The sequence below is a fragment of the Podarcis bocagei genome (assembly GCF_964188305.1).
Source record: "Podarcis bocagei genome assembly, chromosome: 3".
Classification (NCBI taxonomy): domain Eukaryota; kingdom Metazoa; phylum Chordata; class Lepidosauria; order Squamata; family Lacertidae; genus Podarcis; species Podarcis bocagei.
In genome coordinates, this window is record NC_138127.1 from 96,170,057 (window position 1) to 96,193,650 (window position 23,594).

Below are 23,594 nucleotides of genomic sequence, written 5' to 3' on the forward strand. Positions count from 1 at the left end.
AGCCCAGGGCGTTGGTCATGGCATCAGCCAATTGTGCCAGCCTGTTGAATTATTACTTACTATTATTATTTATTAAATGATGCCAAAGGAATGTGCTCCAGCTCTCCATGCTCTTTTCTCAAACTTTCCATGCACCAGAAAGTCTCTGCTCCTGTCAGGTATCCCTTTTTGAGGTATTCTGTCAGGCATAAATACATGACTCTTGGCAAGGTCCAGTCAGCACATATGGAGAGGTAGCAAGGACCAGAAACAGAGAGGAAGGAGGCCAGCAGACACAGGAATCCCTAGCAATTTCCTTCAATAGTTAGCTGCTCAGACTGAGGGATGGGTACTGATTCTGACACTTTAGAACCACCTGCAGCATGTGATGGGCTGTGTCTCTTCCTTCCCCTGTGTGCATGGTATCTTGGCTTGAGCTCCATGCAGTTCCTCCCCTAAAGTAGCTAACCCAATGGAGCACAAAGTATGGAATTGTTTTCTTCTTCTTTTTTAAATATATATTTTATTAGAGATTTCTTGGTTTACAAAAGTATTATGGAATTGGTTTCTGACCCTCAGAGCACCTGGTCTGAACCCATGGCAATCTACAGCATCCTTAACCCCAGAATCCACACTCTTCACATCAAGCCTACATGCAATTTCAAAATCCTGGGTCCACTTTTCTGACAAACCACAGGGAATTTGCAAAAGAAGTCTGCTTGTTGCTATAAGATGCCTCTGTTGGCAGTTGGTGCACACTTAGGCTTTAGTACACATCTGAAACTCTTGCTCCTCTCAGCTTCGCTCCTCTGCTGTTGACGAGGATGACTGGTGTATGCCAGAATTTGCTTCTTCTATTGTGTTTGCGAAAACCAAGTGCTTTGCAAAATCACTTGTAGAGCAAAGCTGAAGAAATCAAGGAGTCAAGGGGGATGCTTGTGGCACAAGTCAGACCTGGGGGAGGTGGGGTCACTTCCATTAGAGAAACCTCCTGCGCTATAGCTATCCTTCCTGCATATATCCTGACTTTATGAAGCTCAGAGCATAGGAACAGAAGCCTCACCTGCAGAAGATTTGGAGGAAAAATATAGCTCCGTGCCATCAGCATACTAATAACAATGCACACCAAAACTCCACATGACCCCACTCAATTGTTTCATGTAGAGGTTCAGCAGCCTGGGAGACAGAACCCACCCTGTGGGACCCCACGCTGGAGAACCCACGAGGCTGAGCAAGGCAGTCTAAGAACCACCTTCTGGACCTGGGTATCCAAGCAGGAATGAAACCACTGAAATGTGGTGCCCCCAATACCCAACTCAGACAGTCTCCCCAGAAGGATACCATGATGGATGGTATCAAAAGCTGTCAAGATATCAAGGAGGGTGAAAGGAGGCACACTCCTCCATTTCTTTCCTCACACAGGTCCATATCAAAACCAGACCTGAATCCCAGTTGAAATGGATCTTCAAAAGCTGTCTCCTCCAAGAACTGGATCTGGTTGGCAAACACTTTCTCAAGAACTTTGGCCAGAAAGGGAATCACTTCCTTCAGGCAACCTGGGACCACTCCTTCTTGAAGAGAAGCATTAGTTACCTCCCTGGCTCATCCAGCTATCTTCTCTCTGCCAGATTTTATAAACCAGGAGGGGCGAAGGTACAAGCAGTTACATGAACCTGACCTTGCCTGGTCCTCAAACTGCAGCAGCTGAACTCCAGCCAACAACATCAGAGAAGACAGCACTCCAGACATCTCACCAGGATCATTAGCACCAGTGATGAAATCCAAAACTTGTTAGCAAACCTTTAGCTAAATAGCTCTGCAGGACAGCAACCCGAGGATTCAATGAAGGTGGAGAGGTAAGTTTTACTTATTTGCCACCTTCACTGAATGGGCTTGAGCCTGCGCATGTACCAGTGTCCGTTTACATTTGTTGGGAGTTTTTCTTCACCTGTGCTCAAGTCATGTCCCTTCATTGCTCTGAGCTCCAAGGGCATACCACAGAGCTTTCTAAACATGGCCAGTTGGAAGAGAATGTTCAGGTGTCATTGGGCCAGTCTGGGTCAACTCTGCACCAGTGGCGTAGCGTGGGTTGTCAGCACCCGGGGCAAGGCAAGTAATTTGTGCCCCCTAACCCGTGGATTTGCACCCCCTAACCTGTGGATTTGCGCCCCCTAACCCTAACCCCCAGATGTTGCGCCCGGTGCGGCCGGCCCCCCCTGCACCCCCCACGCTACGCCACTGCTCTGCACTACAGAGATTGACCAGGGCTTTGACCGTAGAGCATGGAAACTGAAAAAACTCCCCAGAGCCTTCTGAAAACCAATTAGATCAATTAGTCTCTGCAAGAGGACCATCTTAAGCCCTGCACCTATTTTTCTTTCTCAGTTTGCATTGTTGTGAATATTGCTACCAACCCTGTGTTGCCTTTGGGTGTGTTTCTGTAACATTTTATCTCCCCCGTAGAGAGACAACTGTTTTTGAAAGGTAATGGAAGGCGTTAGCGATGACAGTGGCTTGTGGCGTGTCTATTGTCCCACAATGAAGTCCAGATGTGGGCCAACTTGACATATTCCGTTCTACAACACGGGGTAAAATGATGTACCCCCATTTATTTAGGAGAACTTTTTACAATGTGCAAACACACACACACCAGTCACATAAGACGTTAGTAAAATAAAGCAAGAAAATGTGTTAGCATTCTGAAATTGCAGATCTGGCCAGAACTTGCGAGTCAAGCTAAAAAGGAAATGTAGGATGTCAGAGGTTAGAGTTCCTTATCTTTGTTATTCACATATGAAATACATTGAGACCATGTCCACCCATGTGATGGGACGGCACCCTCTGCTTCACCTTAGGGCACAGACCAGCTTAGGAGGCACAAGAGTGGCCACACAACACACAGTCCTTCCTCTCCAAACCCTCCCTGCTCATCTTTTTGCCTGGCACCTGCTCGCCACTCCCTCAGACAAACGCTGCAATGCAGAGGTGGCACCAGCCTGTGGCACATCTGCAAAGGAAGGCGTGATGGCCTGGGTGGCTGCCTCTCTGCCTGCTTGCTAGGTCAAGGCCCTTTGTCAATAGGGCTGTCTGTGCAGTACAGATAGATGGCAACTGAGGCCGCCCGCCAGCCCAGGGCATCAGTGAAGAGGGATGGGAAGGGTGGTGGGGCTCAGGAGGAGTGGCTGGAGGAGGGCACTTCATTTTATAATGAAATGATTTTAGAATGTTGTGTTTTTGTTGTTGTTGTTAGCCGCCCTGAGCCCGGCTTCGGCTGGGGAGGGTGGGATATAAATAAAATATTATTATTATTATTATTATTATTATTATTATTATTATTTGCCACACTCACATATTTGCTGCCAGATGTGGCTGTTTCGTTCTGTCCTGAGGATGCTATACCCTGCTTATAAAGTTGTTTCAAGTAGAGAGGGTATACCCTGGCCGCCAAAGAATCATAGAATTAGAAAACAGCCCGAGGGCCATTTGGTCCAACCCCTGCAATGCAGGAATCTCAACTAAAACATCCGTAACACATGGCCACCTGACCTCTGCTTAAAAACCGCCAATGAAGGAGTATCCGTCAGCTTCCAAGGTTGTCCGTTCTAGTGCAGAAGAGCTCTTACATATTAAGTTCAATAGCAGGTGAGATTGCCATTTCTCCAGATGCCCACCCACTTTCTGTCTTTCTTACTTTCTCTCTCTCTCTCTCTCTCTCTCTCTCTCTCTCTCTCTCTCTCTCTCTCTCATTCATTCACTCATTCATTCATAGAGTGTAAATTTCACGTAAATTGTGAGTTACCTGTACAGTGGTACCTCGGGTTAAGAACTTAATTCATTCTGGAGGTCCGTTCTTAACCTGAAACTGTTCTTAACCTGAGGTACCACTTTAGCTAATGGGGCCTCCCACTGCCGCTGCACCGCCACCACACGATTTCTGTTCTCATCCTGAAGCAAAGTTCTTAACCCGAGGTACTATTTCTAGGTTAGCGGAGTCTGTAACCTGAAGCGTCTGTAACCCGAGGTACCACGTTATTGCCTGCATTGACTGCCAAAGGTACTTTGGGGTTCCAGGCAGGAGTCTTCTCCAGCGCTATTTGGAGACACTCGAGATTGAATCTGGCACCTTCTGCATATGCTCTACCTGTGAGCTGCAGACCCTTCATTGAAACCCTTCTCCCATGCAGAGTTTGTTCCAGATCATAAGGACGCAAGAAGAGCCTGCTGGATCAGGCCAATGGCCCACCTAGGCTATCATCCCATTCTCACTATGGCCAACCAGGTGCTTGTGGAAAGCGGGACTTGAACACAAGAGCACTCTCCTCTCCTGTGGTTTCCAGCATGAATACCATTCATCATGGCTCATAAGGTAAAGGTAAAGGGACCCCTGACAATTAGGTCCAGTCGTGACTGACTCTGGGGTTGTGGCGCTCATCTTGCTTTATTGGCCGAGGGAGCCAGCGTTTCTCCACAGACAGCTTCCAGGTCATGTGGCCAGCATGACTAAGCCGCTTCTGGCGAACCAGAGCAGCACACGGAAACTCCGTTTACCTTCCTGCTGGAGCAGTACCTATTTATCTACTTGCACTTTGACATGCTTTCGAACTGCTAGGTTGGCAGGAGCAGGGACCGAGCAACAGGAGCTCACCCCGTCGCGGGGATTCGAACCGCCGACCTTCTGATCAGCAAATCCTAGGCTCTGTGGTTTAACCCACAGTGCCACATGGCTCATAGCCATCCATTAATCTGTCAAATAGTCTTTTAAAGCCATCCAGTTTGGTGGCCTCCTGATGTTCCCAAAACAAACTGATAACTGATAACTCAGAGGTGGCGATAGATCTCAGAGGAACAGCGACCAGCGAGAAAAGGGAAGCCTCTTTCCCTTCCTGCGGTGGAAGCTCCCTCCTCACGAGAAGGTGCTTTGTGAAACAAAGGAGGCCATTTGCTCTCCAAATCTGCACACACTGGGAGCAACTCCTGTCTCTCTCCTGTACCCCCTCTTCAAGTCTGGGGTGTGCGTTTTCCCGTGCTTGTCTGCAGCCTTCTCCTCCTCTTTATTGCCTCCATTTGTCTTGTTTTGATTCAGAGCCTTTTCTGCGGCTGCAATCAATAATTAAAGGTAAAAGTATCCTTCCCCAACTCAATTCTCCTCCCTTAGTAATAAGGCAGCAGCCTCCACGCAGCACCGAGTGGCTTAGATGGAGAGACTGCTGTGTTATATCAGGAAGAAGCAAGAGAAGATAAAAAAGCAACAAGGAGGTGATAAAAAAAGCCTTTGGCTGTTAAATTAAAGGTCATATTATGCTATCATGCCTACCAGAAATATATTAAAAAGGGGCCTTTTATAGTAATGGTGAAACGTTTAGCTAGTTGATACTATACTGTGAAAGCTGAAATGGGCATCAAAAGGCGATTATATTATTCAGGTGTACGAATGAGGTGTAAAATGGAGGATTGCAGGATCTATAACCCTCTGCTGTGCTTCAGCCCAAAGGGCCATGTTCCTTTGGGGCAGGCTTCTGGGGGCCACATGACAATGATGTGCAGGGCCTGAAGGAAAAAAAAAAAGGATGCGGAACAATGGATGTAAAATGTCACCTTTGTTCAGCAGGCTTCTTTCTCCACACATTTCTCTCCATTCGCCGTCAAAAGAAGCAAGAGGCATGATCAGAATTGAAGGAAACATTCCAGGCAGGTGAAAACATGTGAAGCAGGGTCAGAAGGGGGCAGGGATGGGGGAGGGGTGAATATTTTTGATGTAATCCCCCCCCTGGTTTTAATGAATGCATGGGTTCTGCTTCTGAGTCTGTTGTTTTGTTTTTGCAAAGACGCCTTGAGTCACCTGTTGTGAGAGAAGGGTCCCTCCAAACTCTACAATTCAATAATAATAATAATAATAATAATAATAATAGATAAATATTTAAATGTTAATTTATACATGAGCTTTCACACACCAGCAAATTAATGCAGAAATGAGAGGGTCTCAGAAATAAATGCATGCGAGACTGGCAAGTTGCGGCAAACAGACGGATTCCTTCTGCCTCATTCTGACACTACTGAGACCTCGCTTCAGATCTACGTGGCCAGTTCTGCATGCTAACATTCCCCACAGCAAACATAGCTCCTCCCAATCTGCACAGGGGCTCAGCAGAGTCACGGTGAGCTTAAGCATAGCAGCCCCATTGATTCTCAATTCAGAAAGGAAAGAGGAAGGTCATTCTCTGGGCAAAGCAGGGCAAATCAAAATAATAACAATGTTAAAAGGGAAAAGAGCCAAAGGGGCCAGCGCTGATGGAAAATGGCATTTAAGAGATAAAAATCTGTTCTCTGTCAGCAGCAGAGCCAAAGAAGTAGCCCTTGGCCACAGAAAGCTTTAGACTCTCAGCTGCGTCTAACAGTGGCATTTCAATTTGTGTATTTTATGCCTCGCAGATATTTGACTATAAAAGAGTAATACGTTTCAAATGGAAAGGTTTAAACTTGTACATTCAGGGTTCTTTGTTTCTTTCTTTCATGCTTTTGGCAAGGCAGGGCCACAGAAAACCATAAATTGCAGAAGCAAAAGCTCAGTGAGATAAAAATTGCAGAAGCACTTGGCCACCGCACTTCCACAAGGAACATCTCATAAAGCAGTAGCGAAAGAGCCACGAAGACCCCCTAAACCAGTTTTATGGACTTTTATCAGGAAGAGCGACAGCTACTGGATGAACGAGTGAATGGCAGGAAGTCATTTGTGGCAATATCATATGTTAAAATTACATCCTGCCTCCCACAAACTTAGATGGCCTTCAGGGAACATGAGATGAATTCATGGAGCAGAGGGCTATCAGTGTCTACTAGATGTCACAGACGGGTTGGACACAGAGGAATGGTAGGAAGAACCAGCTGGGGAACCCCCAAGGGAAGAAAGCTCAAAGAATTGGTGGTGGGACCATGAGTGGTCAGAGGGAGAAGACTAGGAGGTGTTGGAAACTGAAGAGGTAGCAGGGCTTAGTGTGCAGAGAGAGTCTGTGGCAGAAGCAGGAGAGGATAAGAGGCCAAGGGGCAGAAATGAGTCTGGCCGCTGAAGAGTTGCAGGTGTCTCCCGCTACTGCTGCAACAAACGTCCCTACACCCAGTGTGGTGTAGTGGTTAAGAGCAGTGGACTCGTAATCTGGTGAACCGGGTTCGCGTCCCCACTCCTCCACATGCAGCTGGTGGGTGACCTTGGGCTAGTCACACTTCTCTGAAGTCTCTCAGCTCCACTCACCTCACAGAGTGTTTGTGTTGGGGGAGGAAGGGAAAGGAGAATGTTAGCCACTTTGAGACTCCTTAGGGTAGTGATAAAGTGGGATATCAAATCCAAACTCTTCTTCTTCTTCCCTCCCCACTGGTCTCCCAGAACCAGGAGAGGCATGAAGAGGGCAGAGGAGAAGTTAGCTTCACGCAGGTGCAGATTGCTTGGGAAACCCTTGCATAGGAGGGGTCTTGGGCAGCTGTGGGGAAGCAGGGACCTTCAGTCTCAGCAACGGCTTCATGGGGGCAAGACCTGCTGGAGATGAGTTGCGACGCTCATTAGGCCTGACCCTTCTGTGCCGTTCCTATTTTTGCTAATAACTCCAACTCGCTTGGTGTAATTCATGGCTGTCTTACTCCTGTCATTAGCTTCCCATAGGTATCTGGTTGGCTACTGTGAGAACAGGATGCAGGACTAGATGGGCCACTGGCCTGATCCAAAAGGGTATTATAATGTTATTATGTAGCATATTGTCCTAGACAATCCACCACCATCCCCTAAAGTAGGAGTTGCATGCCCACCATCATCCCTGACCACTGGTCATGTTTCCTGGGACTGATGCTAGTTGGAGTGAGGCTACCTTTGAAGGTGACCCGGAAACTACAACTAATCCAGAACGTGACAGCTAGACTGGTGACTGGAAGCAGCCGCCGAGACCATATAACACTGCTCCTGAAAGACCTACATTGACTCCCAGTACGTTTCCGAGCACAATTCAAAGTGTTGGTGCTGACCTTTAAAGCCCTAAATGGCCTCATCCCAGTATACCTGAAGAAGAAGAAGAAGAAGAAGAAGAAGAAGAAGAAGAAGAAGAGGAGGAGTTTGGATTTGATATCCCGCCTTTCACTCCCTTTCAGGAGTCTCAAAGCGGCTAACATTCTCCTTTCCCTTCCTCCCCCACAACAAACACTCTGTGAGGTGAGTGCGGCTGAGAGACTTCAAAGAAGTGTGACTGGCCCAAGGTCACCCAGCAGCTGCATGTGGAGGAGCGGAGACTCAAACCTGGTTCCCCAGATTACGAGACTACCGCTCTTAACCACTACACCACACTGGCTCTCAGTGAAGGAGTGTCTCCACCCCCATCGCTCAGCCAGGACACTGAGGTCCAGCGTCGAGGGCCTTCTGGCGGTTCCCTCCCTGTGAGAAGTAAGGTTACAGGGAACCAGGCAGAGGGCCTTCTGAGTGGTAGCACCCACCTTGTGGAATACCTTCCCATCAGATGTCAAGGAAATAAACAACTGTCTGACTTTTAGAAGACATCTAAACAAGGCAGTCCTGTTTAGTTTTTAATGTTTGATGTTTTAACATTTTTTATTATTATTACTAATATTCTGTTGGAAGCCTCCCAGAGTGGCTGGGGAAACCCAGCCAGATGGGCCAGGTATAAACAAATTATTGTTATTATTATTATTATTATTGAGTCCAACAACATTTGGAAAGCACCAGTTGGGGGAAAACTATCTCACAGCTCAAGTCGATTCTTTCCCACCATCCATTCCTCCTATGTTTTCTGCTCCTTTGTTTCCTCTTCCCCCCTCTCTCTTACACAGACACACACAGACACACACACACAAACACACAACCACCCCTGACACCAAGCTGCTTCTTTTCTCCTGCGAGAAACCCATTTACAACTGCACACCCCATTATTCAGGACACAAGCGGCAACTCCTTTGTTATACTTAACAATTTTTTAAAGAGGGAAATGGATAATCTCTCAAAGAAAACAGCTCCTCTGACACAATTTGCAAATCCACTCTCTCTCAGGAAACTACTTGACCTTTCCCACAATAGACTGGAACACAAGAAATTGCGTGAGGATATTGCGGCCGTCGCAGATTTACAGGGTTTTTTTCTTTCTTCCTTTTTTCCAGGTGGCTTCATTAACAGAGTCGCACGCGCCCGAAATGAATGCATTATTAAAATGAGCTGCATTGGGCTCTTTAAATATTAGCAAAATAAAAGCCGCTTTATTTTGAAAACGCAGGCTGCCAAGGATGATAAAGCACGGAGCTTACAAGCCAGCCCTGAAAGAGACAGCCCTTCAAAGCTAAATGCTGGAAGGTTAGTGATGCAATATTGATGATTTCCCCCGCTTAATAAACTTATAGGATTCGCAGAACGATCTGTATCCTATTATCGATCCCCAGGCAAAACTCCAGGAGAAGTTACTGGCAACGGGTCAATAGAGAGGAAGGTAAACAGGCAGCTGTTCCTCCCGCTCTTCTTGATGGAAACGAATGCGTGCAAGAGTCATTTCCTCGCCTGAAATATGGCGCACCAACGAGGAACACCGCGGCATACAGATCAATATTCAGAGGCCGGAATATGCACAGCCAATTATGATCAGAAACATTCGGAATGGATTGTTAGCAGGGAACGAAGCCCGCAGCCATATCCCTAGAATGAAACCTCCAAACACTGCTGCGCCTAATGGCCTGATGCCTGAAATGTGATTTAAAAATAAATAAATAAAAATGGTCGAAGGCATCCATGCTGCACGTGGCCCTGATAAACCTTTTTCTTTCTAGAGCCTCCTTCTTTTTCATCTATTTCTGCCAGCGGAACTGCACCGAGGGAACAGGTGCAGTTGTTCCAGGTTAGTACCCCAAACTGGGGGGTTCTCAATCTCTGCCTTAAGACATTGGCAGTAAACTGGTGTTCTGGATCCCATAAGTGGAACATTTATTGATGGGTCACAATAACAGTATTGACACACTGCACTCTCCCATATATCAGGGTACTGCACGGCAATATATATATATATATATTAAACAGCATTAAAAGCACTGCGGCACAATATTCAGGCCCGTCAGCATAAAAAAAGGTCTTCAAGAGATGGCTGAAAGTCAAAACGCGAGGGTGCCTGCTGCATCTCTGCTGGATGAACGTTCTACAGCTTGGGACCAGTAATAATAATAATAATAATAATAATAATAATAATAATAATAATAATAATTTATTTATACCCCGCCCATCTAGCCGGGCTTCCCCAGCCACTCTGAGCAGCTTCCAACAAAATATTAAAATACAGCAATGTATCAAACATTAAAAGCTTCCCTAAACAGGGCTGCCTTCAGATGTCTTCTAAAAGTCTGGTAGTTGTTGTTTTCTTTGACATCTGGTGGGAGGGCGTTCCACAGGGCGGGTGCCACTACTGAGAAGGCCCTCTGCCTGGTTCCCTGTAACTTGGCTTCTCGCAGTGAGGGAACCGCCAGAAGGCCCTCGGCGCTGGACCAGTGACACTAAATGCCTCATCGGCCTTTGTAACATAGGAGACAACTAAGGCCATATGCACACCATATATTATTAATCTGTCATTTTTATTATTTCATTTGTATCCCCACCATTCCTCCGAGAAACTCAAGGTGGCTCAAATAGCCCTCCTCCGCCCCACCTGATCTGGAAAACAAGCCTTATGAATTGGGTAGGTCCAGCCTGGAAGAGACTGAGAGGAGATATGATAGTCCTCTTCAAATATACAAAGGGCTGTCACAAGGAAGTTGGAGCAAGCTTGTTTTCTGCTGCTCTGGAGGGTAGGACTTGAACCAATGGATTCAAGTTACAAGAAAGGAGATTCCAACTAAACATCATTAAGAACTTTCTTAAGAGTGAAGAGCTGTTCAACGATGGAACGGGCTCCTTCGGAAGGTTGTGGACTCTCCTGGCTTGGAGGTTTTTAAGCAGAGGTTGGATGACCATCTGTCATGGATGCTTTAGCTGAGATTCCTGCATTTCTGTACTAGATGACCCTCAGGGTTCCTTCCAACTCTACAATACATATGATTCCACATTTAAAGCACTATGATACCACTTTTAAAAGTCCTGGCTTCCCCCAAAGAATCATGGGAACTTTAGTTCATTAAGGGTGCTGAGAGGTGTCAGGAGGCCTCTAATCCCCTAAAAGAGGTACCATTCTCAGAGTTCTGTATGAAGAATGATAGACACCCTGGTTACTATAGGCTTTAAAGACATCTAGATCAGTGATGCTGATGACCATGAGGGAGAGGTCCTTTTCTGTGGTGGCCCCAGAGGTATGTGTAACATTCTGACAGTGGGTCCATGGTGGACACAATTCTTTCAGAGGATCCTAAAGACATAGGGTGGTGTACAACTAAGTCCTACTCAAAGTAGATCCACTGAAAAGAATGGGCCCAAGTTAGCTATGCTCCTTAATTTCAATGGGGCTACTCTGAGTAGGACTAACATGGCATACAACTCATGCATCTTTCAATTAGCTTATTTGTGACTGATGAATGTTGCGTTGCCTGGATTGTGGTTTGTTACTGCTCTGGAAAGTGTTTAATTGTTGGCTGAGTATTTTTATTGGGATGGGAGGGTTCTGATGATTTTGCAGCTGACTGATATTCTGCAATTTTAATTGCTGTAAGCTGCCTTAGTCAGGCATTGCCTAGCAAGGCAGCCTAGAGATATTTTAGGTAGGCCATGATTGGAGTCAGTATAAACCTGCTGTATAGGCCCATATAATCCTTTGATCTGGATTTGTAGTGCACTAAACTATGGCTCTTTCATTTTTGGGGGGGGGGGAGAGGTGAGGAGTCCTTTCTTCTTTTTCGCTTTCAGGACTCATTTAGAAACAAGGCAATCTGCTTCCAGCAGAGGGATGAAAGATGGCAATACTTTATGTTTCGCTTTGTATTCATCACATGCCACTGTTTCTGTTCTGCTGCAGTTTGTCTTCTGTCAGAAAGTACCTTATTCGGATTGTTACCCGCTATCGACAAATTATGCAACTTACTTATTTCATAAGGTAATCATGCAAATTACATTGCCATTAGGTTATTTTACCCTTTTCATTTTAATGCAAAGGAAACACAATTCAAATGGGGGCGGGGAAACAATCATTGTTGTGTTGCTTGAAGATTTCAACTGTTATGGAATCTCCCAATTTTTATTTCTATTTTCTGAAAACAGGATGAACAAGCTAGGGGTTTTTTGAGGTACGAAACACAGACCATGAATCCATTGTGACACCTTAAAACAGTAGTCCAAATAAATCTTAGAAGGCATCACAGGGATTGTGTCCTGACAGGCAAGATATGGTATCTTCCTGCATTGACATGATTACTGTACTTTGCCCGGCTCAAGATAATTCCCCTCTGGAAAGGTCAGATATGTTCAGCAATATTTTCCTTAAACCAGTAAAATAAAGATACAGAGAGAGCCACAGCAGGACACTAATCAGGAGTCTAGGCAGAGGGGGAACGACATTGGTTTGTACAAAAGGCTTCAATCTACCTCTGTTGAAAATCCTTCCTCGTGTTTTACATCCAAGGAGATGCTGTCAAGGCTACGCAGGTGGGAGATGCAAAGCTGAGTCATTCATGAAGGTAATGAGACTGTTGGATGAAATATTGTAACAGGAAATTTAACCACCAAAAGAGGAGGGGGAGGGGGAGAGGAAGCTAAAATTACCTCCCCCCTGGAGCATCTTGCCATTCTAGAACTGAGATTGAAGTGGAGGGTGAGGTAAACAGAGAGGCAGGAGTTGCCTCTTCCACAGATTTTCCAAGAGGGTGTTGCCCAGCTGCCCAACATATCCACAGCTTTCACCTCAATGTTTCTTCTAAGCACTCCCTTCCCTGCAAGCGCTGCCACAGCCATTCTGGATATTGCCTTCCCAACCTTGTGAGCCTGGGATTTGTACTGCCAAGCGCTCCTGCTCAGGTGGAGGGAGCTTCCAAACGGTACTTGATTCTTGAGGTGGGATGGATAAAAGCCCGGACTGGCCATCTGGCAACTCGGGCAAAGGGGCCAGTATACTAGATAGATATATATATATATATATATATATATATATATATATATATATATATATACACACCCTCCCAAAATGTGATGGCGTGTGAACATTGGCAGCAAGAAATTGCCCAAGAAATTCTCAATCCACCGGAGCCACAGAGGAGGCTTTCCCTAAGTCAGATCTGGGAAGGGGAGAGAGAAAGGAGCAGAGGGCAGAGGTGAAATATCACCTGGCTTTTGCATTGGTGTGGCATTGGAGGAACATGGTTGTCTGTCTTCTCTTCCTCTCTTTGGTTGGCAGGTTGGTCTCACCTTGCCCAAGCAGCTGGATGAGGGTGGGAGGGACCTGCCCCTCATCTGGGCAGGTGGCATCTGGCTTCCAGTTACAGAAAGGAAGGCATGCAGAAGGGAGCAGCTGGCTTGCAGAGTTTGAACAATGCCGGGCTTCCAAACAAGGTGGAGAAGACAGCAGGGGTAAAAACCGATCCAGCATGGCAAAAGTAGATTTATTGACCCCAGTGCAATGCTGCAACACCTGACCTAGAAGGCTTCTCACCTCCCACAAGACTAAAAGGTGAGGGGATGTCTGAGTGTGTCATTCAGTAATGATCTGGACTGGCCCAAGGCAAGGCAAGCCCCCATGCTTGTGACTAACTAGTGAAATAATAATAATAATAATAATAATAATAATAATAATAATAATAATAATAATTTATTTATACCCCATCCATCTGGCTCGGCTTCCCCAGCCACTCTGGGGGGGCTTCCAACAAAATATTAAAATACAGTAATGAATCAAACATTAAAAGCTTCCCTAAACAGACTTTGAATTGTGCTTGAAAATAATGGAATAATGCCTGGACGAGAAGGGGATCATTCCCTGCTCCACACACCAGGAGCTCTGGGGTAGATAGCTATTCACAACTAACACATTAAACACATACTTTAAGGGGTATTGTTCTTGATGCACGCGCGCACACGATAAACACGGAAAAATAATTTGACATACTGTTTGAATCTGGACTGCTGTGCCCTCAATGGTGGCGCCAATTTTTGGTCCCTGCTTATCACTATATGGGCACAGGATGCTAAGGGCTTGTGTGTAGCAGCTGGGGGGGGGGATCACAAAATAGAAACCCCACTCACCCACAAAAAATTATCAGTGGGGTTGAAAGGAAGAGGCTCACATTGAGAATGGCTGTAAGAAAGAGACCTGAATTATTTAGGTTGTGCCTCTCTCCCTCTCTCTCTCTCTTTTATCCAGAGCAGACATGAGTGTCACTTTTTCCATTTCCAGTATGAATTATAGTACTTTTTCTGAATTAGGGAGCTAAACAGAAGTTCTTGTCCTGAAGACATGAAGTCCTATTGCTCTGTCACAACTCACAACACTGGCAAATATATATATATATATATATATAGAGAGAGAGAGAGAGAGAGAGAGAGAGAGAGAAATGTGATCATTTTTTTAAAAAGCCTTATGGCCGAGGGATATCTCAGAACACAATGTCATTACACAGAAATTAATTTTGTTTTTTGTTTGTTTCTTTCATATTTGGGACGGCAAATTGTCTGGCTCAAAGGCTCAAGCCAGCATTGAATTTATGCTGCCTTTCGGAAGGCCCTGGTCTCAGAGCTACCTCAGGGCTGCTCTAGGAGTTAATGGAAACGCAATGCATCACCGGTATGATGAGACTAAAAGAGTTAGGAGAAATAAAAAGAAATGCTGGATTCGGCATCCTGTGAGAAACTCACAGGCACAAGAGCAACTGTCCCCTGTTGTGGCTTACAGCAACTGGTATTCAGGAACACTGCTGCCTTCAACTGTGGCTAGTAGCTCTTGATAGCCCTCTCCAAGTTGGTGGCCATTGCTGTCTCCTGTGGCAATGAGTTCCATAGTTTAACTATGCACTGCGTGAAGTGGGACTCGTGAGCACAGCATATATTGGCTGGCATACAGAATGGTGCTCAACACAAGCTCCATTGCCCGGTCAAAAAAATCTAGGGCAGAACTGAAGGGGCACATTTTGGATGAAGAGTGTTGGGTGTGGGGTTGTATTCTGCAGAGGCACTGGACCACACTTCCCATGATTCCTCATCATTGGCCATGCTGCCTGGGTCTGATTGGAGTTATAGTCCCCGTCATCTTTAGACACCAGATAGAGGAAGGCTGGTGCAAGTTGCTGAATTGAGGACTATGGCTGCAGAGCCCAGGTGTGCCTCTCAGACACTTATTGGCCTGGTCTCTGTGGTGTTCATCCTGCTCCTCTTCAACCCAGTCAGAACAAGTGACCTGAGGAGCCAATGAGGGCTTGGCTGGCTCTACAGAAGTGACACTCTGGCTTGGATTCTCAGTCTGAGTCAGCTGTCCCACTGAGTAAACGGTAAAGGTAAAGGACCCCTGGATGGTTAAGTCCAGTTAAAGGCAACTATGGGGGTGTGGCGTTCATCTCACTTTCAGGCCGAGGGAGCCAGCGTTTGCGCACAGACAGCTTTCTGGGTCATGTGGCCAGCATGACTAAACCACATCTGGTGCAACGGGACACAGTGACGAGTGCCAGAGTGCACGGAAATGCCGTTTACCTTCCCACTGTAGTGGCACCTACTTATCTACTTGCACTGGTGTGCTTTTGAATTGCTAGGTTGGCAGGAGCTGAGACTGAGCAATGGGAGCTCACCCCGTTGTGGGGATTCAAACCAATTATGACTGTGTTTGCATATGTATATTAGTTAGAACAGTGCAGAACTTACAAGCATCCCTATTTTTCAGGGACAGTGCTGAATTTACAGAAGCACACCCCGGTTTCTGATTTGATCCTGGAATGTCCCGTTTTCCTTAAAGGTAAAGGGACCCCTTTTCCTTAGGACATCCCTGTTTTCATTGGACAAATGATGGATGGTATGGAGTCATGTGACCCCCGAGCCAAGGAGAAAAGTTAACTATACAACCGTTTGAAGACATCTGAAGGCAGCCCTGCATAGGGAAGTTTTTTGTTGATGTTTAATGTTTTATTATGTTTTTATGTATGTTGGAAGCCACCCAGAGTGGCTGGGGGAACCCAGTCAGATGGGCGGGGAACAAATAATAAAATTATCAATATTACTATTAATATTATTGAATAAAACACCCCGATTTTCATTGGGGAAATGTTGGAGGGTGTGCTTTTGCCCCCAATCCCCGTTTATGAGTTTTCTAAGAGGCTTCTGTTGGTCACTGCAGGATACAGCATACTGGAATAAATGGGCCTTTATAGTCTGGTACGAAGTTAATAAATGAACAAAACTTTGCTCTTTGCGGTTATAAATATATAATGTTTCCCAACCCTGGCTCTGCCATCTCTCAGGTCAAGAGTTCAAGGTACCCTTTGGGCTTGATGCCTAACAAGATGCGATCTTGTTCTCTAAAAAGAGAATCGCTGCTATTCATTTCACCCTTTCTTCCCATTACAAGGGAGTCTTCATGCAGAAGAGCAGTCAAACGCACAGCCTGTCTCCCACCTGCAATCTAAAATATTACAATCTCAAGAGGGCTCTGAGACAGGCTTCCCCCTCAGCCCCAAATATTTGGAAACTGCTCGAAGATACTTCAAGTTCTTAAAGCTGTGTTCTCCTGTTCTTGTATTTACCATGCTTTCTTATGAATCTTTTAAAAGGACTCTGCATTTTCTAAATGCTTTATAGCAGATCTGGGAGCGCCGCTACTCATTTGACATTTCCCTGCCTCTTACAAAGAAGCAGCATTATGTCATTTATTTTTTTTAACCAAAGGAGGCGGAATCTGTCAGCGGCAGAGCAATGGCGAGCACACAGCACATTTTATTAAAATCTGAATTTAATTACAGAATCTGTTGCATCTCAGAAGCGATAAGCCTTCGCTTTTTACCAGGTTCTCCAAGATGAAAAAGGGAAAGATGTGAAAGAAAGGAGGGGAAAGCCCACAGCTACAAAACCGGGGGGGTGGGGTGGGGAGCAAATGCCTGCCTCCCCTGACTTAAAGAAACATTATATAGCATTATCAGACGGAAGAAAGCTGATAAGTTGTCAAATCAAACATAAATAAATAACACACCGACTTAAGAAACTTTAATAAAACCCATTGATAAGAAGGGACTGTAAGCCACTCCTTGGTAAGAAAAAAGACGGAGGCAAGAAAAAAGAAGTCTGTAGGGTGGAAAGATTTGAAAACCTTTGAAGGTGTATCATTTTTAATGGAAGACAAGCTAGCAGAGGAAGATTGGGAAGGTGCAACATGGCCAGTTACTTCTTCAGGGCTGTAAAACCTTGGCCAAAGTGGTCTTCCCTAATGTTGCTGCAAAATATTTTTTTGGGGTGGGGTGGGGTGGGTGGGCTTTGTACAAATGTTTGCTCCACCACTGGTGGTTATTACATACTTGCTGGTCTCAATATTTAAACTAAAAAGAAGTTTATTTTATCCAGAAGCAACCAGAGCAAGGGCAGGAATCACTTCCCTAGCTCTGATTTGGCTTTAAACATTATTGTGTACCTAAATCTCTTGGCTATATAGCATTGGAGGGAGTGACCAAGATGTGCTTTCTTGAAAGTCTCCTCTCCAAAATACCCATAGGGCAGAGTCAATGCTCAGCTCAGAAACAGAACTGAATGGGGCGGGGCCTGTTCATCCCTACTGAAGATTTGCAAATGAGTTTAATTTGCACATTGTGTCACTAGCTCTTACTGGTGAAGAATTTTGATTTCTACAGCGAAGCATACTGATGATAAATTCCAGAAGTTGCAATACTAATGGTTCTGCTCGCAAGTAGACCCATTGTAATTAATGGACATGACTCACTAAAGTTCATTAATTTCAGTGGGTCAGCTCTGAGCAGGAATTACTTGAATGCGACCCAAGGAAAGCAGAACTGAAGGCGTAAAATACACAAAACACCTTTTCGACAATATGTTTCTCATACGTTTCCAAATTAAAAATTGTACACCTGTAACAAAAGGTTTTGAAATGGTAAGCAGGTGAAGAAGTCTGCTTGCCTCAGCAGAGAATTAATCAGGTTTGCTATTGCAGGAAGCTGAGATGATAAACGCCTAATTTCTTCAGTGTCTGTGAAGGAGGGATCAGCTGTACAGTTCAAATGAAGAGGCGTCTTAATTAACCTGCTGATCTTACTTATTCTTAATTAAACCCAGAAGCAGGTAGGGGAGATAAGTTAAAACACCATGGCAACAAGTGACTTTTTAAAAAACAGGCAGAGAAAACCAGAACCAAAATGAACTACGGGCACACAAATGGATGTGAATCTTACTAGAGGAACATCTGCAAAGCATAATTTGGTTTTAAGATATGTTGGTGAGAGGCGGTTTGGTGTAGGAGTTAAAGCACTGCACAAGGACCTGGGAGACCAGAGTAATAATAATAATAATAATAATAATAATAATAATAATAATAATAATAATTAATACCCTGCCCATCTGGCTGGGTTTCCCCAGCCACTCTGGGAGGCTTCCAGAAAAATATAAAAAGATAATAAAACGTCAAATGTTAAAAAATTCCTGATACAGGGCTGCCTTCAGATGCCTTCTAACAGTTGTGTAGTTCTTTATCTCCTTGACATCTGCTGGGAGCGCGTTCCACAGGGAGGGTGCCACTGCCAAGAAGGCCCTCTGCCTGGTTCCCTGTAATTTCACTTCTCGCAGTGAGGGAACGGCAAGAAAACCCTCCTTCAAGTATACTGTGCTGAGGCCGTTTAGTGCTTCAAAGTGTTGGTACTGACCTCGGAAATGTATTGGGAGCCAGTGAAGATCCTTTAGGACCAGTGTTATATATTCCCGATGGCTACTCCCAGTCACCAGTCCAGCTGCTGCATTCTGGATTAGTTGTAGTTCCCTGGTCACCTTCAAAGGTAGCCCCACATAGAGTGCATTGCAGTAGTCCAAGCGGGAGATAACCAGAGCATGCACCACTCTGGCGAGACAGTCCGCGGGTAGATAGGGTCTCAGTCTGCATACCAGATGGAGCTGGTAAACAGCTGCCCTGGACACAGAATTCACCTGCACCTCCAAAATGACTCCCAGTCTGCACACCTGGTCCTTCAGGGGCACAGTTGCCCCATTCAGGACCAGGGCGTCCCCCACACATGCCTGCCCCCTGTCCCCCAAAAACAGTACTTCTGTCTTGTCAGGATTCAACCCCAATTTGTTAGCCACCATTCATCCTCCAAGCACCTCCAGACACTCACACAGGACAGGACATTCAACACCTTCACTGGTTCTGATTTAAAGGAGAGATAGGGACCAAAAAGACAACAAAACTAAACACTTTTATGTACTCAGAAAAAAGCAAACATACAAATTTTGAGTGAGGAACGCATCTTATAAAGTAATGCACTTATCTCAAAAGAGAAAATAATTCTACAGGATTTTATTTTATTTTTGTATCCCCCCCAAAATAGGAAGAGGAAGAGGAAGTCCTTGGTTGGGTACGGGAACTCCTGTCCTGCATATTTTTCATCCTTCCCCTCTCCCCTCAGATTTTTTATTCTCAACAGACTTCAAAGAGGTATTTTTACTCTAAGGGAGCAATGGTGATTTTCAACATCCCTTCAACTAGAGATAATTCTAGAGACAAGAGATTATTATTCCATTGTGCCCTTTCAGTTGCATCCCAAGAGTTCAACAATTCTGGATTCCCTACAGCTACAGTGTTCTTTGATAGCAGAAATGCGGCTTAGGAGCAAGGACTTTAATGGAAAGTGAGTTAGAGCTAGTCCACTATAGTCAGTCCATGGAAGAAAGGCAGCAGACTGTGGAGAGTAATAGGTGAAAAGGTCTGGGGAGGGAGCAGGTGCAAGTCAACAGCAAGGATAGAATTCAAGGCATCAGTAGATGGTGCTCTGTCATGTTCACTGCTATTTAAAGGTGCATGCTGTAAATCTGAGGTGCTGTCCAGAAGTTGCTAGGCTGTGACTCCCATGGCTAATGGTCACAGATGATCTGGCTTGTAGTCCAGCAAAGTCTGGGGGGGGCACAGCATCGGGCACCCCTACTGTCAACAGTAGAATGCAGGTCAGTGGCTTTGTGCATATCATGCACGTGCGCGCGCGCACACACACACACACACACACACACATACATACACACACCATAAAGGGAAGTGAGATAGGGAATACGGAATTTAAGAAAGAGAGGATTAGAAATACCGAGAAGGCCCTCTGTCTGGTTTCCTGTAACCTCACTTCTCGCAATAAGGGAACCACCAGAATGCCCTTGGTGCTGGATCTCATTGTCCGGGCTGAGCGATGGGGGTGGAGACACTCCTTCAGGTATACAGGACTGAGGCCATTTAGGGCTTTAAAGGTCAGCACCAACACTTTGAATTGTGCTCGGAAACGTACTGAGAGCCAATGCAGATCTCTCAGGACCGGTGTTATGTGGTCCCGGCGGCCACTCCCAGTCACCAGTCTAGCTGCTGCATTCTGGATTAATTGCAGTTTCCAGGTCACCTTCAAAGGTAGCCCCACGTAGAGCGAATAGCAGTAGTCCAAGCGGGAGATAACCAGAGCATGCACCACTCTGGTGAGACAGTCCGCAGGCAGGTAGGGTCTCAGCCTGGGTACCAGATGGAGCTGGTAGACAGCCGCCCTGGACACAGAATTAACTTGCACCTACATGGACAGCTGTGAGTCCAAAATGACTCCCAGGCTGTGCACCTGGTCCTTCAGGGGCACAGTTACCCCATTCAGGACCAGGGAGTCCTCCACACCCGCCCGCCCCCTGTCCCCACAAAACAGTACTTCTGTCTTGTCAGGATTCAACCACAATCTGTTAGCTGTCATCCATCCTCCAACCGCCTCCAGGCACTCACACTCAATGCTCTTCAAGAACATTCAATTATCTAAAACACAAACACACAACCCCCCCCCCAAAACACACACACACACACACACACACACACACACACACACCAAGAAGGTATGAAGATGGTGTTAAATCAAGACAGGGATGGGTGGGAGAAAACAAAGAACTGGCTCCTGTTGTTCTGCCATGAACAAAGGCAACATGATGGTACCTATAAAAGCTCAAAGAAAATTAAATACCAAGAATGATTGGGCTGAGCCAAGCAATAACACGCACAGGGGGATTCTGAGTTATGGCTGAAACTGTGGCTTTAATTAAGCCCAGTTGTAGCTGCATTGGGGATTGTTAAAAATCAACACAAAGGCTGCTAACATTTGTTTAGCAGTCTATGGAAAGTTTCCAGGTATTCCTCTTAAAAAGATATGAGCAAGAATTGAGCCATCACTGCAGTTGCCACCAGCACGGGTACTGTGGCAAATCCAGGGGGCCACACACTGCTCCCGTGGTCAATAATTGCACGCATACTGTATACACACAACCCAAATTCCAATGTATCTTCTGGGAACAGTATCTGTCAGTCTAAGGATGCTTCATCTCAGAGTATTTTAGCCCCAAATGCTCTCTTTCAGTACCTTCAGATGTCTACATGCCCCTGTTCCCCTCACCCACCTGTACAGAAAAAACTCACAGAGAATCTCAGACCGTGTGCAGGAAGTTAATAAAGACACCATAAATGCACTCCATGCCTTCTCCTCAGCTGAACTTAATGCACAGTGCAGAGCTCATTATGTCCACATATGAAATGCGGTTAGTATACAATCTGAAAACTTCCAGCACCAACTGGGCTCCAACAGTGCATAGCACAACAACCCTACATTGTTGCACAGCAGCACAAATACCTACTGTGTGGGAGAAGGAACTTTAGTTCCACCCTGCATTTGACACAACCTCTTGAAGGCCTCTCACAGACACCTGAGATCCAGGCTGCAAATTGTGGAGCAATCAAAGTAGAGCTTGCAACTTTGAGACCTGCTGTCTAGATCCATGCCCATCACCAGCATTGAAGGTTGCAAGGGTTACCTGGAGGTCCTTGAGGGAGTGGGTGGTCTCTGAAGAAAGCAGTGGGCAGTCCCTTGCTAATGAAAACAAGCCTAGATCCTACTGAACATATAACAACCACACCCTCTTTAATCTTCCCTGTTAGGGAAAATATTAGAGAGGAAGGTCGCCTCTCAACTCCAGGTAATTTTGAAGGAAACCAATCATTTAGGATCTTTCCAGTCCATGCCACCCTTGCTTTTGGACAGAAACAGTCTCAGTTACGTGGATACACGAAGGAATGGGCAATGGAAGTTCAACCATATTGGTCTTGCTGGACTTCTCAGTGGCTTTTGTTCTTGTTGAGCTTGGTATCCTTCTGGAATGACCAGAGAGGGCTGGTCTTAGTAGGTCTTGATGTTTCAGTGACTCCAGTCCTTTCTGGATGGCTGATTCCAGAAGGTAGTGCTGAATGAGTCTTGTTAATCTCCATGATCTTTGGTGCGTGAATGCTGCAGGGTTCCATTTTGTCTTCTGTGCTTTATAATATCTATATGAAAATGCTGGAAGAAATCATTTTCCACCATCAAATCCCAGGGAGGCTGTGGAACCTTTGAACCGGTATCTGGAGATAGCATTGGGGTGGATGAAGGTGGAACAGCTGAATCTTAATCCAGACAAGGCGGTGAGGGTGAACAAGCAAGAACTTGATTCAGACATGATGGCGGTATTGTGGGTTAGGAAGTTGGCAATTGTGGATGGAGTTATGATGCCTGGTCTGGATACACTGCACTCCCCTTGAAGAACTATGTGTGTAGTTTGCAGGTGCTCCTGAACCTGTCACTATCTTGGTACAGCTGCTGTAAAATTAACCATAGTGGTTGACCCTGACTAGAGTTACCCAGGTCCTAGTTATCACCAAGCTGCCCAAGGAAACTCTTCCAAATGGATTACACTTGGTTCTTCAAGTGCTTTCCTTAATGTGAGTTTGGTTATGTGATTCTCCGCTTGCATTTGAATTCAGTTGGAGTTACAAAACCAAGAAGCTGCTTCCTGATAATTTATATTACTTGGTGTGTCGATGATATTCACGTGTACAGCTATCACTTTGTGAGGGCATAACCCTGAAAGGTGGCCTATAACCCTGTTAAGTAAATAAAGGTCCAGAGGATTGCAGAACTCAGCTTTAAACTGCTGCTTAGCAACGTGCTTACAGGTTGGCCTGGTCAAGTCAACAGAAGCACTCAGTTCTCCATCTGTAAAATGGGAACAACATTAAGCTCCCTCTCAAGGGTTGACAGACATGATGACAATCGCCAAGCATTTTGGAGTAGGGAAAATTGTGATTGGTTAAATAATAATAGCAATAACTGGACTAGAGGAATTATATAGCAATGGAGTGACATGTCAACAAACCACAATGCCTATCTACTTGAGAGACCTTTGGCTTATCCTCTACCTTTCTTACCAGGGATCAGAGAATCCAATCCATTCCACTCTGTGATTGTTGGAATGTCAACTTCATTATAGATCCTGGCTGTTCAAGGGAGACAAATGGTTCCAGTGGCCTCTGGATTAGTGTCTTTAGAATAGTGCACCCCCAGTTGGGCGGAGCTGCAGCAATAGCATCTCAGCAGACATATCACTGATGGAGGGAGAGGGTTGAGGTGACAGCAAGATTGGGGCTGTGCAAAGGCACTTGCAGGAGTGCTGG

At 45.6% G+C, this 23,594-nt stretch overlaps 1 protein-coding gene across 33 annotated transcripts in view; it reads right to left on the minus strand.

Annotated features, from left to right (window-relative positions):
* Positions 1-23,594, minus strand: part of NRXN1 (neurexin 1) — a 1,024,248-nt gene that overhangs the window by 122,702 nt on the left and 877,952 nt on the right. The gene's annotated exons all lie outside the window — the stretch shown is intronic.